The sequence below is a fragment of the Triturus cristatus genome, chromosome 4_1, assembly GCF_964204655.1.
Source record: "Triturus cristatus chromosome 4_1, aTriCri1.1, whole genome shotgun sequence".
Lineage (NCBI taxonomy): Eukaryota > Metazoa > Chordata > Amphibia > Caudata > Salamandridae > Triturus > Triturus cristatus.
The window spans coordinates 710,018,682-710,042,433 of NC_140585.1; the positions used below are offsets into that span (position 1 = coordinate 710,018,682).

General features: G+C 43.0%; 1 protein-coding gene across 2 annotated transcripts in view; it reads right to left on the reverse strand.

The window, feature by feature from the left end:
• ZNF277 (zinc finger protein 277) overlaps positions 1-23,752 on the reverse strand; it is a 733,870-nt gene that overhangs the window by 319,812 nt on the left and 390,306 nt on the right. The gene's annotated exons all lie outside the window — the stretch shown is intronic.

Genomic DNA, 23,752 nt, shown 5'->3' on the forward strand with positions numbered 1-23,752 from the left:
GTTAACCCACAGTTGCCACCGTTAGGGTACAATGATGGTGCTAAGACACCAGGGTTTCTAAGGTCTTGCAAGGGAATGTGCTCCCTCAGGAGAGTGGTCTGGGGGACTGGTCATGAAGGCTGAACCTGTTTCCCCAGTTCCAAATTTGGCAGCTCTGACCATAGTGCCACATCCTCTCCTCCACTGAAAACCATACACCCTCATTAATAGAAACTTGTACTTCCTTCAGCTACAACCCAATTGTGGCCCGCTATAAACTCCTGGATGCGACACAATTTGAATTACGCATTAGACAAGACTAATTGACGGTGAGACTAGTTAAACGCTGAGGATTCAAAAAGTGCAGATTATTTCCAAAACAAAGTGTTTTGAAGTATGTTAGAAATGGGATTTCTGGTTGGCTAGGGCTTGCGCCAAAGCCAGGCAGAAACCACCACTCTAGTCAGGGCTGGGGAGTTACACGCCAAAGATAACCCCTGCTCACCCCCTTGGTAGCTTGGCACGAGCAGTCAGGCTTATCACGGAGGCAATGTGTAAAGCGTTTGCGCGCGCACCCAGCAACAACACCCAAGGTCCACCACAAAAGAAACTCCACACAAGGTTATATATAAAAATAGCCTTTGTATTACCAAGCCACATTAGATAAAAACACACACTTTACAATGTGCCAACAGGTACGGGCAGAATCTACAAGGGATTATATGTACAGGGGACAGGGCCACATGGACCACTGTCAGGAATTAGCACTTTTAGAACTTAGCACTTAGAACATAGGATATAAAATTACTGTAGCACCAATTAGAAAATGTAGCACACAACCAGTAACTACTGGTAACCGGTAAGTACCACCTACGCAACCCTAACCACCTTAGGAAAATATCACGCAGGGAATCATGAACACATCAGCATAACCTATACTAGGAAAAACCCTCTCCTACGCATAGGTACCGCTAGACATAAACAAAGCATAAAGGCGCAAAAGCACATATAAAAATCCACAGGTACCCTAGGGGAGGGCAAAAGACAGCCTTATCCTGGCCTTTCGGGGGGGGTCAGACAGGCCCAATATCCAGCAAAGTCAGGGTGCGACGGCGCAGGCTGCTCAAACCAGGGTGCACAAGGCACAACCTACACGTTGCAGCTGCCCACTAAGTGCTGGGCAGCTGTGACAATGAGCGTGGGCACCACTGTGCCTTTTGAAACCAATCTGTCCCCCTTGGAGCCTCTCTGGGCTCTGGAAAAACAATGCCCGTCGTGGGAGCCTCGTGGGCTCTGGACCCAATGTGGGGCAACGTTGGAGCGGCCCGCTGCCATCCGGGGCCGCTCTTACCACAAAGAAAAAAATGCCCCCGTAGTCGGAGCCTGCAATGCGCTCGACCTTGGAGCGGCCCACTGCCTTCCGGGGCCGCTCTTATTAGTAACAGAATGCTCCCGTAGTTGGAGTCCCTACGGACTCTTAAACAAGTGTGCCCTCTCCATGGGAGCGCACGGGCGCTCCAACCAAGCACACAATGCCCCGGCTCGTGACCAGAACACTCCGCACCCTCACTCACCGGGGCTCGACGGGTATCGGTTGCTCCTGCACCGGGGCCGTTTCCTCGACGTTCCGCCTCTCTGCCTCGATCTCCCTGGAGCCGGGACTTCCAGCCTCCGCCCTGCGTGCTGATGACGCGGCGGTAGGAGTCCCGGTTGCCAGGCAACCCTCCGGCGGCGGTGAGGAACTTCTCTTGTTCCCTTTACTGAAGCGCGGGGTGGGCTCCCGCCTTCAGGTAAAATAAAAATACGACAGTGGCTCCTCGTCTCGGGGCACACACAGCGGGGTAGGCACCCGCGAGGGAGGCGATACGGGTTGGGCACCCGTATATGAAATAATTAAATAAGCGGGGTAGGCACCCGCCGAGTGCCACAATGCGGGGTGGGCACCCGACTTAACTCCGGCAAAAGCGGGGGAATCCCTACGTCGGGGTTCCCTCCTTGATTATCGTAGCGCCGCGCTACGGGCTCCAATGAAGGCACTTTTCAGGGAAAGCGCTTCTTGATGCTGGTGGCCCAAATAAAGCGCTCCTAGCGCTATAAGTCCAGTAATAGCGCTGCCAGGCGCTTAGGGATACAAATAAAGCGCTCCCAGCGCTTAGAGGAGGATAAAAACAAAAGTCCAGCAAAGTTCTCCCCTGCATACAGCAAGGCAGGGGTGGGGGCGGGGGGCAAGGCTGGACCCAGAGCCAGCTCACTGGGCCTCCAGGCAGGGAGGTAGTCCAAGTGGTGGTCCTCTGGCCCAGCAACAGCAGCAGCCCCCCTCAGGCAGGATCCTGGCAGAAAACAAATTGTAAGGGGACACAGCCCCTTCTTATACTGTAAAACCCTTTGTTCTTGGTTCAGGGTGAGGGGGAAAACCAGTCGCAGCTAGTTGGGGAGCACCCTTGATGTGCTCAGCCCCTCACTCTATTCACTGGCAGGGCTAGGGTCATCAGTCGCACCACAGGGGGCGGAGCCAGTATTGTGTGGGGAAAGCCCAGCCCTATTCAGGTCCTAGGTGTACTCCTCCCACCCATCTGGCTGCTGATCTCCCCATTCACCACTGGGCGACTCCTCCTGACTGGGGATTCCCTAGCCCGTCACATGACCTCAGTCAGTCAATCACGCGACAGGCAGTCTCTCCACATTTATGCCAGCACCCAAAAGTGGCTCTTCCACACTAGCTACATGCACGCCGCACACATCATCGCGCAGCATTTCATCACACAAATCTGTACATACCAGACTTGACCCTGCACACCCCACGCATCAGGAACTACCAGGGACACATACATTCCCCATGCATTCCTATGGGAGGGCAGGCCTATCTCACCACATGCACTCAGAGTGCGCACGCACTTTACTCTGGGACACAGGGAAAGTGCGCAGAAACCAAAAATCACTACCACCAGGTCACCCGTAAAAGCAAAAAAGTTTAGGGGTGAACCTGCTAGAAGGGCCAAGTCCAACAAAGTATATAAGCGATTATTGCTTTAAACCCAGATCATACAAACAGAATGTCTGAAAATATGGATTATAAGCTTTTTTTTTTTTTTTTAAACGCCTCCTACCTCGGTCGGTCGCACTTAAACACTTGTGTGCCGCTCTGTCGACAATCAAATCCTGGGATCAAGTGACAAGACCAATACTGTGCCTCCGGGTCAGGAAAGTACACATTTTCAGAGGGCACGGCAGGGGCTGAGAAGTTGACTGTTTTGTTAACAATCTCTGTCCAGGCTGATGCAGGGGCTTAGGAAGGAATGGGCCCAGCAGGCTGTAAAACTATAACATACTGCGCAAGAGGCTGAGGTAATGTGACTTCTCAGCTGGGGTGTGCGAAAAGGAAAAACAAAGCTACCACCCGCCGGTGTGTCCAATCTGCGAAGCATGTGTGTGCTTCTGGTCACCAAAAGGGTGGTGTGATTGTGGGAAAACAGCAGGCAAAACCAGCTCCATGGATCACCCTCGTGATGGCTGGTACCCCCAGAGTAGACTCACATGAAGGCTGGTTGGGGCACGGCTAACTGATCTGTTAAATTCTGGCCTGCCAGCTCAGCGCTGTTCATGAATATTATATATCTGACACATAGCATTTTAAATTTGAAGGCACAGTTGCATGCTCTCATATGTGAGACAACTTTAGCATGCTGGTGCTGCCTCATTGGCAGTGTGCCTCAATTGCAGTATTGTCAGAGGGGCGCTAGAATACATGACTAATGCATTTTAATGCGGTGATACGGACTCTAGCATTAAAATTGGTTAGTCTTGCGCCTAATACGACCCTACCCTAACCAAGCCCTGAAACTGTGAAAAGTAAAATTATAATAACATTATTATAATTTTATGTTTCCTGCTCAAAGAGAGCATTTGTTAAAGTTTTCATGTTAATCGCAGCGCCTATCATGAGCTGAAATTAACATGAAAACTTGAACAAATGCACACAATCACCCGCAGCCCAGCTCTATTAAGAAAAGAAATGCAGCAACATAGCTGCTAAGGTTTCAAATTGCTATGTGGGACGGTTTCAAACCTGCCTTAACACCGTTCATGTGGATCTGTATGTGAGGAAATGCACCGTCTTTTCACTTTTTGAAGCAAAAGTTTGGAGTGATATTTGGCGCTTCACCCACTCGCGCGCCTGGTTACTGGCGCACATAGCCTTGGTTACAGCACACACAGACCTTACACTGCCGCACACAGAGGAAAATAGTGAGAGGGAACATTGGTCATCACACACCCATTTGGAATTCTCCAGGTACCCAAGCTTGCCTGCAAGACCCCCTCATTATTCCACAGCAGGAAAGCGGAATTCTTAGTTGGGGTCAGCTCCTAGAAGGCACAGAATTAATTTCTTGGCAAAGCATGCAGGAGATTTCTGAGAGCTCGGTCTCAAAGTTCAAATACTATCAACTTTTGAATTGTGCTAAAATGTCAAGAAAGGGTGGAATGGGTAATTTGTTTTGGGAATCAAAGATTTATTCACGTCCTCCTTTGCGGAGAGAGGTATCAGAATGGTATTGGATGCTGATACAGGCCATAGAAGACACACAAGCTTTGTTGACAGCGGCCTGGAGGAGGGAACTGCCGGCGTACAACCTTCATCCATTATGGCAAGTATCTCTATCTTTCCTATGGTCCTTTGTGAAATCTGCACCATTAAGAAAAAATCACCTTTTTACCATTTATAAGGCTTATTGGACGCCATGGAGACTGGCTAAAATGGGGACCTAGGCTGTGAAGAATTGCCCAAAGTGTGGTGAACCCAACGCAGATGAAGCACATATGTTTTGGCAGTGTCCCTTCATCCAGTCTTTCTGGCAGAAAGTGGGTATGACGCTTTCGGGAATTTTGGGTCAAGAAATTAAGATGAACCTGGCACTGGTTATTTTTGGGGTAGTACCAGTTGAGGAGGGTAATAGGTCCTTTTCTAAAATACATAAAGCACTTTTATTTTAGTTCTTTTGGCACGTAGAGAAATGTGTATCAAAGGGATTATACCAAACCCCCCTCTAGAAGGAGAATAGGTACGCTCAGTACAAAGAATAGCAAATTTGGATCGAGCTACACTAAACACTAAGAGAACAAAATTGTGCAGTCTTTGGGATAATTGGTATGAAACAACATACCCTTGATTTTTTATATTTCCTCCTTTCTTTTGCTTCCTTTTTCTTCCTCTTTCTTTTTTTTTCTTTCATCACTTTTCAGGCTAACATTTTTTACCCCTTTTTCCTTCCACTTTGTTTTTTATGTTATGTCTGACAACTGCTCCAATAATTATCAATTGGAAATACAGGTTTTTGCGTTTAAAGGGGATTGCAAAATTACGATTAGGATCTTGACCTGTGGTACAACCCACAAGTACCTGTATATTTGGAGTAAGAATTTGGTGATACCATGACGGGAACCCGGGATGTCATCCATCCCCTCCTTTGAGGAGTGACCGGGATCCTTCCTCTCCTAAGTCCTAAGTCGAGGCCACCAGAATTCTTGTTTATTTGTTTATCTCCACTTATAAATTGACAAGTTGTTTAGCATGTAAATTTATACTACAATAATACACATCCAATTGCTTGTTAGCAATACTGTATATATATATATATATATATATATATATATATATATATATATATATATATATATAAATTCACTTAAAAAACCATAGGTTTCACACATGTTATAGTTAGCTGGACATTTCACTCGTAAAAAACCAATGAAATTCCCCCGTTATAGTTAGTGGAGATAACTATAACTCGCGCACCCGCAATCCACTGCTCATGACGTCACATATTACATCACTCATGACATGGTCAGTGGCATCACTCATGACATCACTGATGACATCATCCTTGTGATAGAGTGGCGGTCGCGCGAGTCATAGTTATCTGAACTAACTATAACGGGGGAATTTCATTGGTTTTTTACGAGTGAAATGTCCAGCTAACTATAACATGTGTGAAACCTATGGTTTTTTAAGTGAATTTGCAAGGTTTTTTAAATGCTAATTCCCAACTATAACGTGTGTGAAACCTATGGTTTTTTAAGTGAATTTGTATGGTTTTTTAAATGCTAAGTTATGTATGTATTATTATATTTTTTATATATTTATTTTACAATAAACTACCTATGTATATAGTTATAGATTGACTGTATCCTGTAATATGGAATGGCTCCTTTAAAATGTTTTTTTTAAGGTTTTTCACTGTGCGCGCACGGTGTGCGCACACCGCGAATTTTTGAAAAAAAAATAAAATGTTTTTTTCACCCTTCGGGGTCCTTCATGGACCCCCTGACAAAGGCTAGGGGGTCAGGAACTCTCTACCCTGCCCCCTTTTCACGTTCTCCACCTTTCTTTTTCACTGTCACACACCAAACACACAAAATGGCGGCCGACACTTCCTGATTTCGACCGATTTGATTAGGTCGATTAGATATTTATGTACGTTTAAATGCAATTTTCTCAGGAACTACTGAACAGATTGACACCATATATGCAAAAGGCACATGCCTGACCTGAGGACTACCTCTTTGCCAAATTTCAAGTAATTCTGTTCAGCCGTTCGGGCTGTACCTTCGACTAAAGGTCCTATGGGAAAATGCATGGGGAAAACGCGTCTTGGCACCCCCCTTTTTTCTCAGTCCCCGCTTGACGAATCACCCCGAGACTTTCAGGGTAGGAGCTGAGCGGAGTGCCACATTAGTTTTGAAAATTTCGCGAGGATTCGTCAACCGGCGCCAAAGCTATTCAAAATAGAATTTTCAGATTTCCTATGGAAACACGGTCCTAACTATAACTATCTACTGGCGACCGCCAGTAGATTATATATATATATATATATATATATATATACATACATACATATATACATACACACACACACACACACACACACACACACACACACGCACACGCACACGCACACACACGCGCACACACACACGCACACACACACACACACACACAAAAGGGAGAGAGTTTATTTTAATGAGATCATATTTTCATTAATTCAATTTGCTACACCATAACTCTGTAGAAAGGAGAGGAATCTCTAAGGTGATATGAATTCATATAACTTGGCAACTTGTATAAATTGTAGATTTGGTAGGATGCATGTAATACTTTTTCTGTGATCGTTATACAAGAAAATAGGGCAAAGATATACAATGCTTATTACCGGTCATAAATCTTCAGATTTGCAAAAAAAGAGGCTTTGCGACTAATAGAAAAGCTTTTCATAATGTACTAAAGCCATTCAACGATTAGGAAAAAAAATTCCGAATCACTAAATGGGTTTAGAAATTATTAGTAATGTGCAATTAGGAAGGGGTCATATTTAGGGTGTCCATTCCTTTTTTTCCCTTTTTCCTTTAAAGCACTTTATTTTGGTCGAAGACAATAAGAGGAACAAACTAAAATAGAGCTTAAGTAGAACTGTTCATATTTAATACAGCAAATATAAGAAAAAAGATATCGGAATGCAATGTGAAAACCTACGTACAGAGATATCACACCATATGTTTTAAAAATTGATAACTTAGTGAGTGGCCTAGTACTAAAAAGATTACTAGGACTGCAATCTGCACTGCTTATGAATTCTTTCTCATTTATTACAGTTTCAAAACAAAATCTCAAAAGTGATGTACATTCTATTCAATGTATTTGTTCATCTTTATACATTTTTTACATAAACAAACATGTGTTCAACCTTGCATATTTCATGATCAAAATAAAATAGTATCATAAAACACCCAATGTATTTCGGGACATTTTGTCCCTTCGTCAGGGGTATGCTGTGGAAAAAGGAGACCATTTCAGTATCTGCGTTTTAAGGGATCAATCAATCACAATCAAACTCATGGTGGTTTGTGCATGTATTGTGCTCCCCTCACCGAGGTGATCAGTCTGTGGTTTACTATACCTTGTAAGTTGGTTGTCAATGCTATAAAGTTCTCAAATTCAACCACTGGGGAGAGAAACAATGAAATAAGGACAACTGTGTACCTCTAACATGTTCTAACAAATCCGAATACATTTAGAGCCTCTGTTCGTACCTGGTCTTTAAATGTGCTATCAGGTGTTCTCTTCCCTGTTCTTTTCAGAATCTAGAGAAATGAACGAGACTAAATAATAATGTTCTATTATGAAGAAACCGGCGATGTGTTCGTGCCGTTTTTGGGTTATGGCTCACCTTACTGTGGTATACACGAGAGATGGCGCTTTGCCAGGTTGCATGTAAAGACTGGTTGCGAATAAAATCGCAAGCGGTGATCGAAGACGATCTAGAAATAGGAGATAGAACAATGACGGATTACCTCATATCAACGGTGTCACTCAATAAAGAGAGCTTAGTTGTGCGCGTGTAGCTTACCGAATCGGTATTCGAGTTGACGGCGTTTACATCCGGGTTTCGCTATCTAACCAGAGATACGTTTACTGGTTTTTACATATGCGTGCCGACGTGTTTAATTAGCAGTGAAGATAGACTATAATGTTGTAATCGTGATACCGATGCTGACAGTAGACCACGTGATAGCGGATGCGTTATTGAGGTGTTACCATTTGAACGTAATACCGTATACTGTTTCTGTTGTTGTCAATATTGATATTAAACTGATAATACTTCCCTTATGAAAAAAGTCTATTAAAAGAATGAACCTGTGATATACTGTCGTGTTAGCCATTGATAATACGCATTATATGTGGTATAAAAAAGAAGAAATAAGTTTGTATACATTGTCAAGAAGTTACAAATGTATACCATAGATTTCTTATGGTTACCTGATAAACATGTGATGGTTAATCAACCTAATATACAGAAGTTCACAATTGCAACCTTAAGTACATTTGATACAAACAAAACTATTCACTTATTGTTCAATCTGTAACTTATGTAAAATGAAATAAATGTCTATATTATTATACATAAGAGATACATTATATTCAAGGTATAACTACTCTAATTGCATAACGTTGTATGAGTTAGGTACTAGTGTGGATCTAAATGAATGATTGAGTTGATTAATGTCTTTTAAGAGGTGGGGTTCCCGAAGTGGAAGGACAGATGATCGTGTCTTCGTGTTTATTAGAGAAAACAGGCCATCTCGATTTTGTCATTAAGCCCTAGTGTGGTCAAAGTCTGCAATCTTTTTATCCAAAACACCTCCCTTTGTAGTAGGTGCTTTGAATTGTAGCGATCTGGAAATTTCATTCATTTTTCTCTCAGTTTTTCCGACATATAACAATCCGCATGGACACTTAATAATGTAAATCACATTTTCAGAGTTACATGTTGTGCTGCTCAGGATTTTGATTTTTTGGCCCGTTTGTGGGTGCAATAAAATGTCTCCTATAATAGCGTTATTGCAATGAATGCAATTCCAGCATTTGTGTGTTCCATTTGTCTTAATTGAGGATTCCGAAGTTCTTGGTGATTTCTTTGTTCTTGATAGCATCTCTTTCAAATTTTGTGTTCTTGTGAATGCAAACAGTGGTTTTTCTTTGAATAATCCTTTAAAGTCTGTTTCGGACTCAAGTAGATCCCAGCGTTTATGTATGATCTTTTTTATCGCCATTGATACAGTGGAATATTTAGACACAAAGACTGTACGCGTCTCAAAAAGTCTCCAAAAAAAACTAGCACGCGTACAGTCTTTGTGTCTAAATATTCCACTGTATCAATGGCGATAAAAAAAGATCATACATAAACGCTGGGATCTACTTGAGTCCGAAACAGACTTTAAAGGATTATTCAAAGAAAAACCACTGTTTGCATTCACAAGAACACAAAATTTGAAAGAGATGCTATCAAGAACAAAGAAATCACCAAGAACTTCGGAATCCTCAATTAAGACAAATGGAACACACAAATGCTGGAATTGCATTCATTGCAATAACGCTATTATAGGAGACATTTTATTGCACCCACAAACGGGCCAAAAAATCAAAATCCTGAGCAGCACAACATGTAACTCTGAAAATGTGATTTACATTATTAAGTGTCCATGCGGATTGTTATATGTCGGAAAAACTGAGAGAAAAATGAAGATCCGGTTGACTGAGCACAAAAGCAAAATACGCACCAAAAGCACAACCTCAAGTTTAGCAGTACATTGGGCAGAAGCACGCCACCAAATCGCCCAACTTAAATTCCAAATTATTGAAGAAGTACTAAATCGCGACAATTCAAAGCACCTACTACAAAGGGAGGTGTTTTGGATAAAAAGATTGCAGACTTTGACCCCACTAGGGCTTAATGACAAAATCGAGATGCCCTGTTTTCTCTAATAAACACGAAGACACGATCATCTGTCCTTCCACTTCGGGATCCCCACCTCTTAAAAGACATTAATCAACACAATCATTCATTTAGATCCACACTAGTACCTAACTCATACAACGTTATGCAATTAGAGTAGTTATACCTTGAATATAATGTATCTCTTATGTATAATAATATAGACATTTATTTCATTTTACATAAGTTACAGATTGAACAATAAGTGAATAGTTTTGTTTGTATCAAATGTACTTAAGGTTGCAATTGTGAACTTCTGTATATTAGGTTGATTAACCATCACATGTTTATCAGGTAACCATAAGAAATCTATGGTATACATTTGTAACTTCTTGACAATGTACACAAACTTATTTCTTCTTTTTTATACCACATATAATGCGTATTATCAATGGCTAACACAACAGTATATCACAGGTTCATTCTTTTAATAGACTTTTTTCATAAGGGAAGTATTATCAGTTTAATATCAATATTGACAACAACAGAAACAGTATACGGTATTACGTTCAAATGGTAACACCTCAGTAACGCATCCGCTATCACGTGGTCTACTGTCAGCGTCGGTATCACGATTACAACATTATAGTCTGTCTTCACTGTTAATTAAACACGTCGGCACGCATATGTAAAAACCAGGAAACGTATCTCTGGTTTGATAGCGAAACCCAGATGTAAACGCCGTCAACTCGAATACCGATTCGGTAAGCTACACGCGCACAACTAAGCTCTCTTTATTGAGTGATACCGTTGATATGAGGTAATCCGTCATTGTTCTATCTCCTGTTTCTAGATCGTCTTCGATCACCGCTTGCGATTTTATTCGCAACCAGTCTTTACATGCAACCTGGCAAAGCGCCATCTCTCGTGTATACCACAGTAAGGTGAGCCATAACCCAAAAACGGTACGAACACATCGCCGGTTACTTCATAATAGAACATTATTATTTAGTCTCGTTCATTTCTCTAGATTCTGAAAAGAACAGGGAAGAGAACACCTGATAGCACATTTAAAGACTAGGTACGAACAGAGGCTCTAAATGTATTCGGATTTGTTAGAACATGTTAGAGGTACACAGTTGTCCTTATTACATTGTTTCTCTCCCCAGTGGTTGAATTTGAGAACATTATAGCATTGACAACCAACTTACAAGGTATAGTAAACCACAGACTGATCACCTCGGTGAGGGGAGCACAATACATGCACAAACCACCATGAGTTTGATTGTGATTGATTGATCCCTTAAAACGCAGATACTGAAATGGTCTCCTTTTTCCACAGCATACCCCTGACGAAGGGACACAATGTCCCGAAATGCATTGGGTGTTTTATGATACTATTTTATTTTGATCATGAAATATGCAAGGTTGAACACATGTTTGTTTATGTAAAAAATGTATAAAGATGAAAGAATACATTGCATAGAATGTACATCACTTGTGAGATTTTGTTTTGAAACTGTAATAAATGAGAAAGAATTTATAAGCAGTGCAGATTGCAGTCCTAGTAATCTTTTTAGTACTAAGCCACTCACTAAGTTACTCCACATGCCCCGCAAGCACATTGCAACGCTGCACGCATACCTAACAAAACTTTTGCTCTATATTTTTACAAACTTGAGTGCGCTCACCACCTACTCTTACGTTAAAAATTGATAAAACCACATATCAAAATACAATATAAAACTCTAATAGATAATAAAAACAAATATACAACAATATGGAGCTTGATATATTCATACGGTCTTTAAGAGAGGTACTCTCAATATAACGTTACAATTTATTAAATTCTCTAGAAGCCTCTGTCAAAGGTATTACTTGTTCTTGGGGGGTGGATCCCTTTTCAAGAGTTTCTCCTTCCACCGAACTAGGCCTTTAGTTTATCCTAAATTGCATATGTCAGACTGGATTCCAGTGGATCAGATACTTTGATCTATCTATTTCTGTGGGAACTGAGTGAAAGATGATTTTGGACCATGTAGGCCAAATACTCTGCAAATATTTAGTAATTGAGAATACAATGAAAGGGGTGGTATCTGTCCTACAGACTCTCAAAGTGACACAATACGTATGACCGCTAAGAAACGGCATAAGGGAACAATCCAGTGCCTACGTTGCTTGTGATAACTTGGACAAAAAAACTGTAAATGACCATTGGTTTCATCGCTACCTTTACAAGCTGGACAGGATTTGCTACCCTGCATGGGGCCATCCAATTGGTGGTGAAAGTGGCAAGTGGGAGGCTACCTTGAGTATTTTAAACATGGTAACGTCTCCCCTCCCTTTTGTCTGTCCAGGATATCGCTAAGATCCACTCAATAATGTTCCAACTCAGTGGTAGTCCAAATCCTCAGCCAGTACATCATGGGTTTATAACATACTTTGGGAATGATAGATTGAAAACCTAGGTCTTGTGTAAGAACTAAGGGAGTGCTCTGAAGAAGTTTAAGGCCGCCCTCAAAAAACACAAATCCCGCTATCCCCAGTGCATCAATGCTACTATTATCCAAGAGTTCGGCTCCATAGGTTAAAGTCAACACTGCTTGTGCTGTCCATACTTCAAGAAGGGGAGAAACAGGATGGAAAGAGGTGTTATTTACAAATCTAAAGGTTACAGCTGCCCTATGGTTTAACAGGAGCAAACTTTTTAAGATTTGCGTGGCCCACATTTTGGAGCTAGATAAACAGATTCCTAGATATTCAACATCCAACACTCTCTCAAGCTCTACACCCTCCAGACTTAAAGCTTCTCTAAATCACCTATGTGGGTGAGTTGCTAGCAATCTGTTTTACTTGCATTGATGATCAGGCCATGATTGGTGCAAACAAGTTTAAACCTTGACAGCAGGGTCTAAATATCTTATACAGTCTTAGATACTAGCAAATTATCATCTGAGAACAATAAAGCTGGAATATCTAAGCCCCCAAGTACAAGGGAATCTCTGTTGCAGTCTATAAAGAAATCTAAGCACCCAATAATAAAGAGAAAAAACAGTGCTTGAACAAAGACCAACCCTGCCGAACCCCCTTGTGGACTTTGATACGATCAGTTGCTTCACCATTTACTCCCCATCGAATCTGTTACAATGAAGGCATGTAGAAAAGAGCTAAGGAGCCCTAAATCCATAAGGGTATTCCAGAGACTTTCTCTGGTGACCATATCAAATGCCACTTTATGGTCGTCAAAGGCGACATAGAGGCTGCCCCCGTTGATGACAACCACTTTCCATCTAATGGGTTGGAATCTGAAAACCTGCTCGACAGTGCTAATCTTTGATTGAAATTCTGCCTGGAACTGGGACAGAATCTTACTGTCGTCAATCCAAGTTAGGAGATGGTCCAAATTCAGTTCGTAAAATACTTTTTGACTAGATTCTATAAGGATTATTGGGCGGTAGTTTGCTGGGTGAGATTTAAGTCCTTTCTTAAAAATGGGAATAATTTCTGCACGTTTTCAGGTTGCAGGGATCTGTGCACCCGCGATGATGGCATTGGAGACAAAGTTTAAGTAAGGAGCCCAGATAACAGGTTCAGATATAAATAAATCCACTGGAATTCCGTCTACCACCGAGGCGTTGCCTGCATTTTGTGAGCAGATAGTGTTTACTACTTCTGCCATAGAAAAAAAAGCCTACGTCATGAGCTTGTTCCATTCACTGGAGACTTGGGCAAGATGGTATAGGAGGAACATTATCCAACTCATCAGAATCTGGAGTATAAGAATAGGGAGCCAGGGGTTCACTATAAAGTGATTGAAAAAGTGATTAAACCATTCTTGCAGGAGGATATTGGAATTTGGTCTCATTCTGCTCGACTTAGCGCCATGGGTTATCATATGGCAGAAAGGCACCTGGTCCCCAGATGGGGTAGGAATCAGAATGTCGTACCAGAAGGCTATGTCCCAGGCTACTTTCGCGCTTTCTTTTGGACAGATTTATCGGTGGCTATGGCTGTCCAGATTTCTTGAGAGGAGCCACTTTTAAAGGCATTCATTAGACAACACATTGCTGCCCTAAAATCCCTGCCATACCACAAGGGATCTGCAACCGGAAAAAACCTCCTTTAGGAGGAGGTTGAGTAAAGAACCAATTTCTCAAATCCTCAAAACACTTGACCTGTGCTTCCATTATGTTATCACATCCAAACCAGGGCTCAGCTAGAGCAATCAGGCTGGGAACCAAACTCTGATACAATAGGGCATGTACACTCTTGGTGTAAACAACACTCTCTCACCATCAAAACTGTCAATCAGTAAGCTATGTAGCAATGAGCTGTGACTGGAATTGTATGTTAGGACTGGAGGCTCAGATTATGCTTTACTTGTGTCTTTATTTTTACCAGCAGTCCATAAAAACATCAATAGTACAATAAATAGAGGACGGCAAATTCCATGAGTCCTTAAAACAGAATGAAAGTTTACCAATCAATAGCTGACTATCCATATGAAACAATCCTTTATAAAAACGCACTTCATCAGTGCTCAGCAGTGACATAAGTGCCATTTTTTAAGGACATTTAATTGTGTCACACTACTTGTTGTAGTTACTTTATTCGATATATTACAAAAATATCATAAAAGTTTGGTACAATAAATATAAAAACAGTTTTAAAAACCCACTACAACTATATGCTTTGAACCTTATACAATTAAAAGCAGTAAAAAATGGCAATAAATATGCATATACAGTGTAAACAAAGACCCCCATTTGTCAGTACCTTTGGCAATGGTATTCTTTATGGGCAACAGGGATAAGTTTATATCTTAAAATTGTTGCACCTTAAGGAGCTTGCGTCTAATCCTCCAGGCCCAGCCCAGGTATTTAGCAGTCCCACAGATGACACTAGGGACTGATGTGTCATAGATCAAGATACGCAATGCCACCCTGGCAGACCTGGTCCCCATATTTTTACAAACCGGTGTCAACCATCTCGCTCTTGGTTGCCGGTATGCTTTGCATGCAAACAGAAAGTGACCAGTAGACTCCAAGGGCGAGGCACAACCGGGACAGCCTTTCGGACTTACGGGTGCCGTGCTCCATCTAGATTGAAACTCGTAGAGTGGGAGTGTACCATATCTCATCTTGAGATAAAGGGACCTATCTTCAGGAGATTCAATAATGTCAAGAAAGGGTTCCATGCTAGGTGCAGGTTTCACATCCAGGAAATTCAAAGTTAGCTCACCTCCCTGATTTCTTAGGGTATTAGTCATAACCCATTCCCAGTAAGCCTTCTTTATCACAGATTTGGGTAGGGGGAGCTGGGTTACCCAGGCCTCTTCCAGACCTATCTTCTGAAGCTCCTTTTTCAAATTTGATACCCAAGGGATCTTACGCTCAGCTCCAAGTTTTATTAGCTCGTCGAGGGCAGATGCATAGTGGAGGAGTTCAGGGGTTCTCCGGAGCCTTGCCCAGTATAGTAATGGGCGCAGCCTGGCTACATTACTAATGTTTTGTCTGCCAAGATCATAACGGAGAGGAACTAGTGGGGTAGACAGAGGGAGCGACAGTAAGTCTCTGAAGAACTTATTCTCAGATCTAAGCAGCTCTGTTAGGTTTTCGAACCCCCACAGTTCCGCCCCGTATAGGGCAGCTGGCATTGCCTTCCCCTCATAGACCTTAACTGCCGCAGCAATGGGCCTGGTGTAAGAGAGTCTCTGGTGTTTCGCTATTGCCCCTGAGGCTCTCTTATGGGCAAGAAGCATTTTCGATAGATGGGGAGCCCATTTTAGCTTATTGTTTACCCTGACTCCAAGGTAATCAAAAGCCTCAACTAGCTCAAGAATAGTGTCGTTAAGCTTAATATTATTCCTAAAATTTCTAGAGGGTGATAGTGCCATTAGCTTGGTTTTAGAAGTGTTTATTTTCAAGCCCCTGGTGTCACAAAAATGGGAGAAGCGGGAGAGCAATCTTTGTAGGCCCATAGGGCTTTTAGATATCAACAGAGTGTCGTCAGCAAAGAGCAGGGTGGGTGTTTTTTCCCCACACAGGGTTGGTGCATCGACCGTGTCCTCTCTCAAGTGGTCTGCCACCCCATTTATAAAGAGAGAGAACAGGGTCGGGGCTAAAACACAGCCCTGGCGTACTCCTTTCTCGACGGTAATCCTCTCTGTGAGCTGTCCCTGATGCCCCCATCGGACTTTAGCAAAATTCCCTTCGTGAAGGCGTTTGAGGAGGTCCAAGATTAGGGGGGGGATGCCCAAGTCATACAGGACCTGCCACAGCTGTAATCGTGGGACCAGGTCAAAGGCCGTTTTTAAATCAATAAAAGCCAAATACAGGCTGCCTTTTTCAATAATTACAGATTTCCAATGTATGGTGCAAAATCTGAAGACCTGGTCAATGGTGCCAACCCCCTCCCTGAAACCGGCTTGAAAATGGCTCAGGATACCCTCCTCATCTATCCAGGTCTTGATTCTAGTGAGGAGGACTCTGCCGACCACTTTTTGTAGGACATCGATTAAACTAATCGGTCTGTAGTTGGCAGGGTCCCCCCTATCCCCTTTCTTATAAATGGCCACCACCTCCGCCCCCTTCCAAGAATCCGGGACCGGGCATCCCAAAGCTAAATTATTTAAAATGCGTAGAATGAATTCTGCCCATAGGTCTTTGTCGTGTAGCAAGAGATCGCCAGGGAGGCCATCAGGTCCTGCTGCTTTTCCTGGGGCAATCATATTGATTGCAGAGAGGACCTCTGATAGACCAAACGCGGCCTCTATCTCCAGGGGTACCAAGTTCTCAATTACCGGGGTCAGGTTCTCTGGAGCCATTTTTTCCCCAAAAGAGTAAAGATCAGAGAAGTGCTGGTGCCATTGACTCCCCGTTATATGATTGGGGATTGGGTCAGCTCTTCCCTTGGACCGGACATTAATGAGACTCCAGAAGGGAGTTGAGTCTTTTTGTAAGGCAGCGGCCTTTAAATCCTGCCAATGACTTTCCTCCCACAGTCTCTTTGCCTTCCTGATAGTTTCATAATAAGTTTTTCGGGCTTTAACAATGGCCGGTTGAACCTTATGTTTAATGGCTTCGGATAGAATCTGTCTTTTTTCCCTGCAGTCCTGTGAGAACCAAAGGTTTTCTGATTTGGGGGGAGGGCACTTACGGTCCCCCTTTTCCTCCATCACAAAAAAGTTCCCCACCCTAGTCACTGTTTGGTGATAAACCTCTAAGAAGTGTTGGGGAGAAGGGGCCTGTGAAAGACAACCCCTGGGTATATCCAGGGCTATAGAGCCTTCTTCCACTATCCTTTTTATTTTTCCCAGGTCCAATTCGCGTTTTACCACCCTTGGCCACTTAAGACGCCTATTACAATTGGTCGGGACAACCTCTCTTGCCCCAGGCCTCTGTTTGTTGGAATGCTCGATGGAAGTAGTAACAGACTCACGCTTGAGCTTCATGGACAGGGGGCTGTGATCGCTCTCACACCTGTTGATTACTTCCATGTCGATAAGATCTGGCCAAAGCTCGATACCCAACAGAATGTAGTCAATGCGCGAGGGAGCTCTAGTCCTCGTGAAAGTAGGGGCTCCCTGACCATCTGAGCAAGTTCGTCCATTTGTGGCCCTCAAATTGAACTCCAGTGTTAGCGCATTAAGTTGCAGAGCCCTCTTAGACCATTTCTTTATTGGCGGGAGAGTAAGTTGGGGTATGCCCTGCTTAGAGTCGGCATCTCCAATGCCCAGGATGTCGTCGCTGCTCAGGGGCTCAAAAGTGCAATTAAAGTCCCCGGCAACGACGACATCCACCTTGAAGGTGAATGCTGTTAATTCGGACTCAAGAGCCGAAACAGCAGGGCTTTCCCGTGCTCCAGGGGTCCCCCTAGCATAGATGTTGAATATTTCAAGCGGGGGTTGGTCGTCGACCCCGTTGATGGATAAATGGAGGAGGTCGTGAGATGTAATTACATGCCTCTTGATTGCCCAGTTCAAGTTGATGTTAATCCAAATTAGGAGACCCCCCGATGGGCGTCCTCTTATGGATCTGATTGCGGGGACAAAATGAGTGATGAACCCTGATCTATGCAGGGGTACCAAACTCCAGGTTTCCTGAAAGAGGATAACATCAAACTTGTCGATGAAATCGCTCCAAACAGGATCTGCGAGATTCTTCCCGAGCCCCGCAATGTTCCATGATAAAAAATTGATAACGCTCGAGGGATTGTTTTATGATGGCTTTGAATGAGCAACAGAATACTCTTATTCGCAGGGACAGAGTAGCGCCATAACATCCCTTCTCGGAGCAGGGTGCTTCAACACTGGACTGCTGGCCTTCCTTCACCATGCACCCATAATTGGTTGGAGTTCAGCAGACATCAACAAAGCAGAAGTCTACTGAAGAGCAGGTGATTGAACTGCAAACGTCGCACTCCACCCGAAACAATTTGCAACACCGGCTTGCACTGGGCATCACCCCTCCAGGGGCGGAGCTACAAGGGGCTGAGCATGGCTACTCTTGGATTAATTAGGGGGTGCATAATTACAGAACACACTTGATTCTCTGATCACCCTGGGAAAGACTTTCAGCGATATGGAGTTTTGGACAGCTTGGAGAGACAGGGTGAAACCTACACATTTTAGAAAGCAACCGATTTGCTAATCCTTTTAAAGGCTACTCAAAAGTTGGAGACAACATGGCAGTTCTTTGAACACGGAGCGACAATTAGTGTCCCTCCAGTGTCAGACAGTACCACAGTACAAAAGAGGTATAACCAGCCTCACTGTGTCCAAGGGTGACTGGAGGTTTAGAAGGGCAGTTATCACTGTCCTATTACCCCATTATAAACAAGGGCGATTGAAGACTTAGGACAGTGAAAAGTTTCTCTCTTGATAAATATCAACCCCAAAGTTGGGTGAATTTCCAACCACAGAGGCGGACTCAGTGGCAGAACCTTTCATTAAAGAACTTTTGGGGGAACCTTTCATTAAAGAACTTAGAAAATGTGTACTACCTTTTCATCACTGGATAAGGCCCAACAGTCCATGAAAATAATTTTCAGCCAAAAGATCTTTGGTGGGGCCGATAGTGGCATGGAGTACTCAACCGGCAGGTCTTATACTCCAGCCTCCCTAAGAAATCAAGGTAGCAAAAAAAAAAACTTTCCAATGCAATATCCGAAATGATTCAGAGGATTGTTCCACACACAAGGCACCAGAAGAGGTTGGTTAGTTAGAGGATCCTTCCATGGTGGCACTATTGCACCAAGCGGATCTACAGGTAAGGACTATCCATTTTTCCCAACCACGAATAGGAGAGAGAGAGAATCTAGTTCTGAAATAATTGAGGATGGTCACAGGGGTTTGGTTCCTTCAGATGGTGCAAGGCTTCCAGAATGCTCCAGAACACCAGTTCAGACCTAAAGACCCATATCCATTACCTTCTATGAAACAGAAAACTTATAGATCAAGAAGTGGAATACTTATGTTGAAGGAAAGGCTGGTATATCACCATTTGAAGATCCCATCCACCTCCTCAAACACATCTTTGTACCAAACAACTGGATGGTCAGGTTGGATCTGAAGGATGCATACTTTCCAATTTATGCACCTCACAGGAGATTTCTCCAATTCAAATGGAGACAACAGGTCTAAGAATGGCAACCATTACCATTCAACCTCTCCTTCACGCAGTGGTATAGAGGCAGGTCGCAGTCCTTCTGAGATCCAGAGGTATTTGATGTCTATTTGGATGATATCCTGCTGATGAACCAGGATCCTACTTTCTTTAAGACCAACTTGAACACAAAAATTACCTTCAACAGGGACTGGGATTTGACATCAACATGCAAAAATCCAACGTGACTTAGCAGAGCCAAAACTAAGGCTCCCTTGGAAGCAGATGGAGGTAGTTATCAGAGCAGAACTGCAGAGAACTTTGTTAAGTCAACACTTGCCATTAAGACTTCTAGCGAGTATCATGGAACTTCTATAGGCCTTCAATACAGGTGAAATTCTCAGGAGCCCTACACTACCGGGTATTTCATTGACTCATGGCACATCTCAGAAGGGTTTGATTCATGCAGAAGAGATAACCCTCTGGCAGCGGAGGCCAAGATGGAAATTGAATAGTACCGAGACCACATGGAGATCTGGAGTTGCAATGCCGTTTTCAGCACAGCTTAGGACCTAATCATATAATTGGATGCAAGTGGAACAGGCGCAGGAGCTCAATGTGGAGATCATGCAAAGTGGACCTTGTTGCATCCAACTGGAGAGTGGATACCCTGGCGGAAGTAACAGATATACACTTCCTCATTTTCAATGATTATGAGACTTATGGCACAGGAGGCCTGTCTCCTGGGCCTTTTCCCGCTCCCCATGAAGGTGAAGTTACGACGCCGTTTTGCAGGATTAGCCCTGATGCTTGCGAAGAGATGGATTACACAGCGCTGGAAATCCCGCACAGCACCACGTGAAGGCAAATGGAGGGAGGAAGTTCCCCGATGGGCTGTAGCAGAGAGAGAGGCGCTGCAGCGTGAGGAATACAGGGGGCTCAGAAAACATCCAATATCCCTGGACTGGGCACAACTGATAGAGCTTTTCAAGGTAGACTCAGAAGAGAGGTCGGAGGACTCCAAGACTACACAGGAAGACTGCGGTGTTGACACTGGATTGCTATCTGTGCGTATAGCTTGGTTGAATGAGATTGTTCCCGTGCCCTCCCTTCCCCCCGTCCTTTTTCACCTCCCTCTCCTTGCGTCCCCCCCTTCTCCTTCCCTATGAGATCGGACAGGATCACCACGTAGTACAGGGCACCTATTAAGGTGCGATTACTTTGCAGCAGCAACTTTTTTCTTTGTTAAAGAGTTTGTTTATGGGGTGGGTTTATGGCAGGAGGGGGTTATGGGTTCTTGATAACATGACACTTAACATAATGCTACTGTTTATGGTACTATATTTAGACCATTCTCTTGGTAATGTAACAAATACTATTCATCATTAGTATTGAAATGTATAGGTGATGTGACCTAAGACGAACGTGGATGTAAACACTATGTCATAAAAAAACAAAAATGTGTATAATTTGATTATATGGTTGGGTCTAGTTTATCAAAAATACTCAAAGTTTGTGTTAAAAAAAAAAAATGAGACTTATGGCACAAGTGAGGATGCAAAAGGCCGACCTGATCTTGATGACACTGGTTTGGATGCCAGTTTTTAATGGACAGTTTTAGGATTCTCCAATCCTTCTTTCTCCTCTCACTTCTTTCCCGCTTCCTAATATTCTGATGGATGTACACAGTAACTCATTCCAGTTTATGGCAAGGAAGATTACTGGAGACCCCGAGATGTATGAATTTCAGAACATACTTCATTAAGAAAGCCTAGTTGGCGTACACAGTCAAGCGTTACAGGTTTGCATGGCATAGATGGTCCCAATGGTGTCTGGGATGGAATATGGATCCCATAGAGGCTGAAGTAGTGTATACACTATATTTTATGTCACAATTAGCAAGTGGCAAAATGGCATATCACACTGTTCATGCATTTTGGTCTGCGATTTTGGTGGGTAATGTACTTTATAAGGTGTTACAAGTGGGTGATCATCCAGTGGTCTGAACTTTACTCAGAGTGGTTTGACTGTCAGTCACTCCAGAAACCAGAAACAACTGCTTGTGGGATGTGAATGTGGTCATACTTCTACTGGAATTCTGACTGGATAACCAAATTCTGTCTGGGGAGAGATTATAGATAAATTAGCAATGTTGCTATGTCTCATTTCTACTAAGCGAGTTTCTGATATCAGAACATAAGGTTATTTCAAATAGGATGTTTACTTCACAATTGGTCAAATTCACCGTATCTTCAAGGAATAAATCCAACACCAAGACATTAGACTATCCAACTTTTCTGGATAATCCTAAACTCTGTGTGGTAAAAGAACTGAGAGCCTACAAACCCATAAAGGAGGAAGTAAGCACTGGAGGTACGAGACAATTGCTGATTGCTATTAAGAAACTATACTGGCCTGTTTCATCTCCTAAGATTGCGAGATGATTTTACGGTGTACTGAGTAAAGCTGCCATAGACGTATCTAGCTTTGGACACCACTCTGTAAAAAGGGTAATGGAATCTAAAGCCTTCTCACTGGGGGCTCGATTGGAGGATATTCAGAATGTGGCTTACTGGTCCTCAGAATCAACTCTTAAAACGTTTTAAGGCAATAATGGGAGTAGCATCATTGGTAATCAATAAGCTTCAAAGTTGCATAATTTGAGCCTCCAGTGACACATTGTAACTTTTCCTAGCTATTATGAAGGAAATTATCAAGTATTTTAAGGAAACCGATTCAAGGACTATGTGTATATGGAGGAACTGTTGGCTTCTTAATTGTTTGCAATGGAAATTTTGCTTTTTGTCAAGGAAGGAATGAATTCTTGCCATCTTGTTTAATTTTACCAGGAACAGACGAGAAACAGAATTATCAATAGATGGATGAAAAGAATAAGAGGTCAACAGTAAAGCACAAACAAAGAGGAAGTGAGTTTTCTTGAGGACTGTTTTATGTGGACCGCTGGATATTGAATGGTGGGCGGTCTTTCTGCTTTCCAGGACTGCTGGCTAAAATCAAAGTAGAACGTATTGCATAATCCTAGCCTCTGTGTCTATACAGAACTGAAAAAAGGGGACAAGGGGTCCCTACTCACTGAGGAACCAGGGTAGTTAAAATATTATCAGAAACAGTGGTTCCTGTGGAGTGGTAAAACCAAGTATTGGTAATCAAATGCGCAATCGCAATGGAGGGTTAGAGTGATGTCAGAGGAAGAAGAAACCACATACACCTTTGGTGTGGTTTAACACAGTTTTGTATTATATTTCACAAAAAAATACAATGAAAAGATAGTGTGTAGTGTCCCCAGTGAAAAACAGGAACGTAAGGTGTTGGTGACATATTGTGACAATTTTTACAAGGTTTCCAAAGTGTTATAAAAGTCGCCCATCTGCAAAATTATACATAATAAACAGCAACTATATACAGTGATACGTGCTGATTTAAAAGGTCTCTCTCTTTTTTTGTCGACGACGTTTCGACCCTTTGTGCAGTACAGGGTCTCTTCAGGACCTAGGAATATAGGGACATCTAGTGGACTGCGCAGCCGCGTGAAGAGTGTGTGCCAACAGTGAGTGATAGTAAAGGAAAAGATACTCACAAGGGAACCCAGCCGGGTACCCAAGTGAGAGCTGGCAATAAGTGAGTAGCACAACGCTAGTGATGAACCGATGACACACAGTAGCATGTGTGGGCTGATGTTATGGTGGGGAACTATAATTTCGGTGTTTGGTACACGTGCAGTGTATGAGTGGATGCAGTCACAGCATGAGTCTGTCTGCGTGGGTCTTCACTCACAAAGATTCCTAACTAGCGATGGATTTCCTTAAGCTCGTGACGATCCAGCGCGCAAGCAGCACGACAGCGTCCGTCTGTCTGCTGAATGTCAAATAACTATACAGA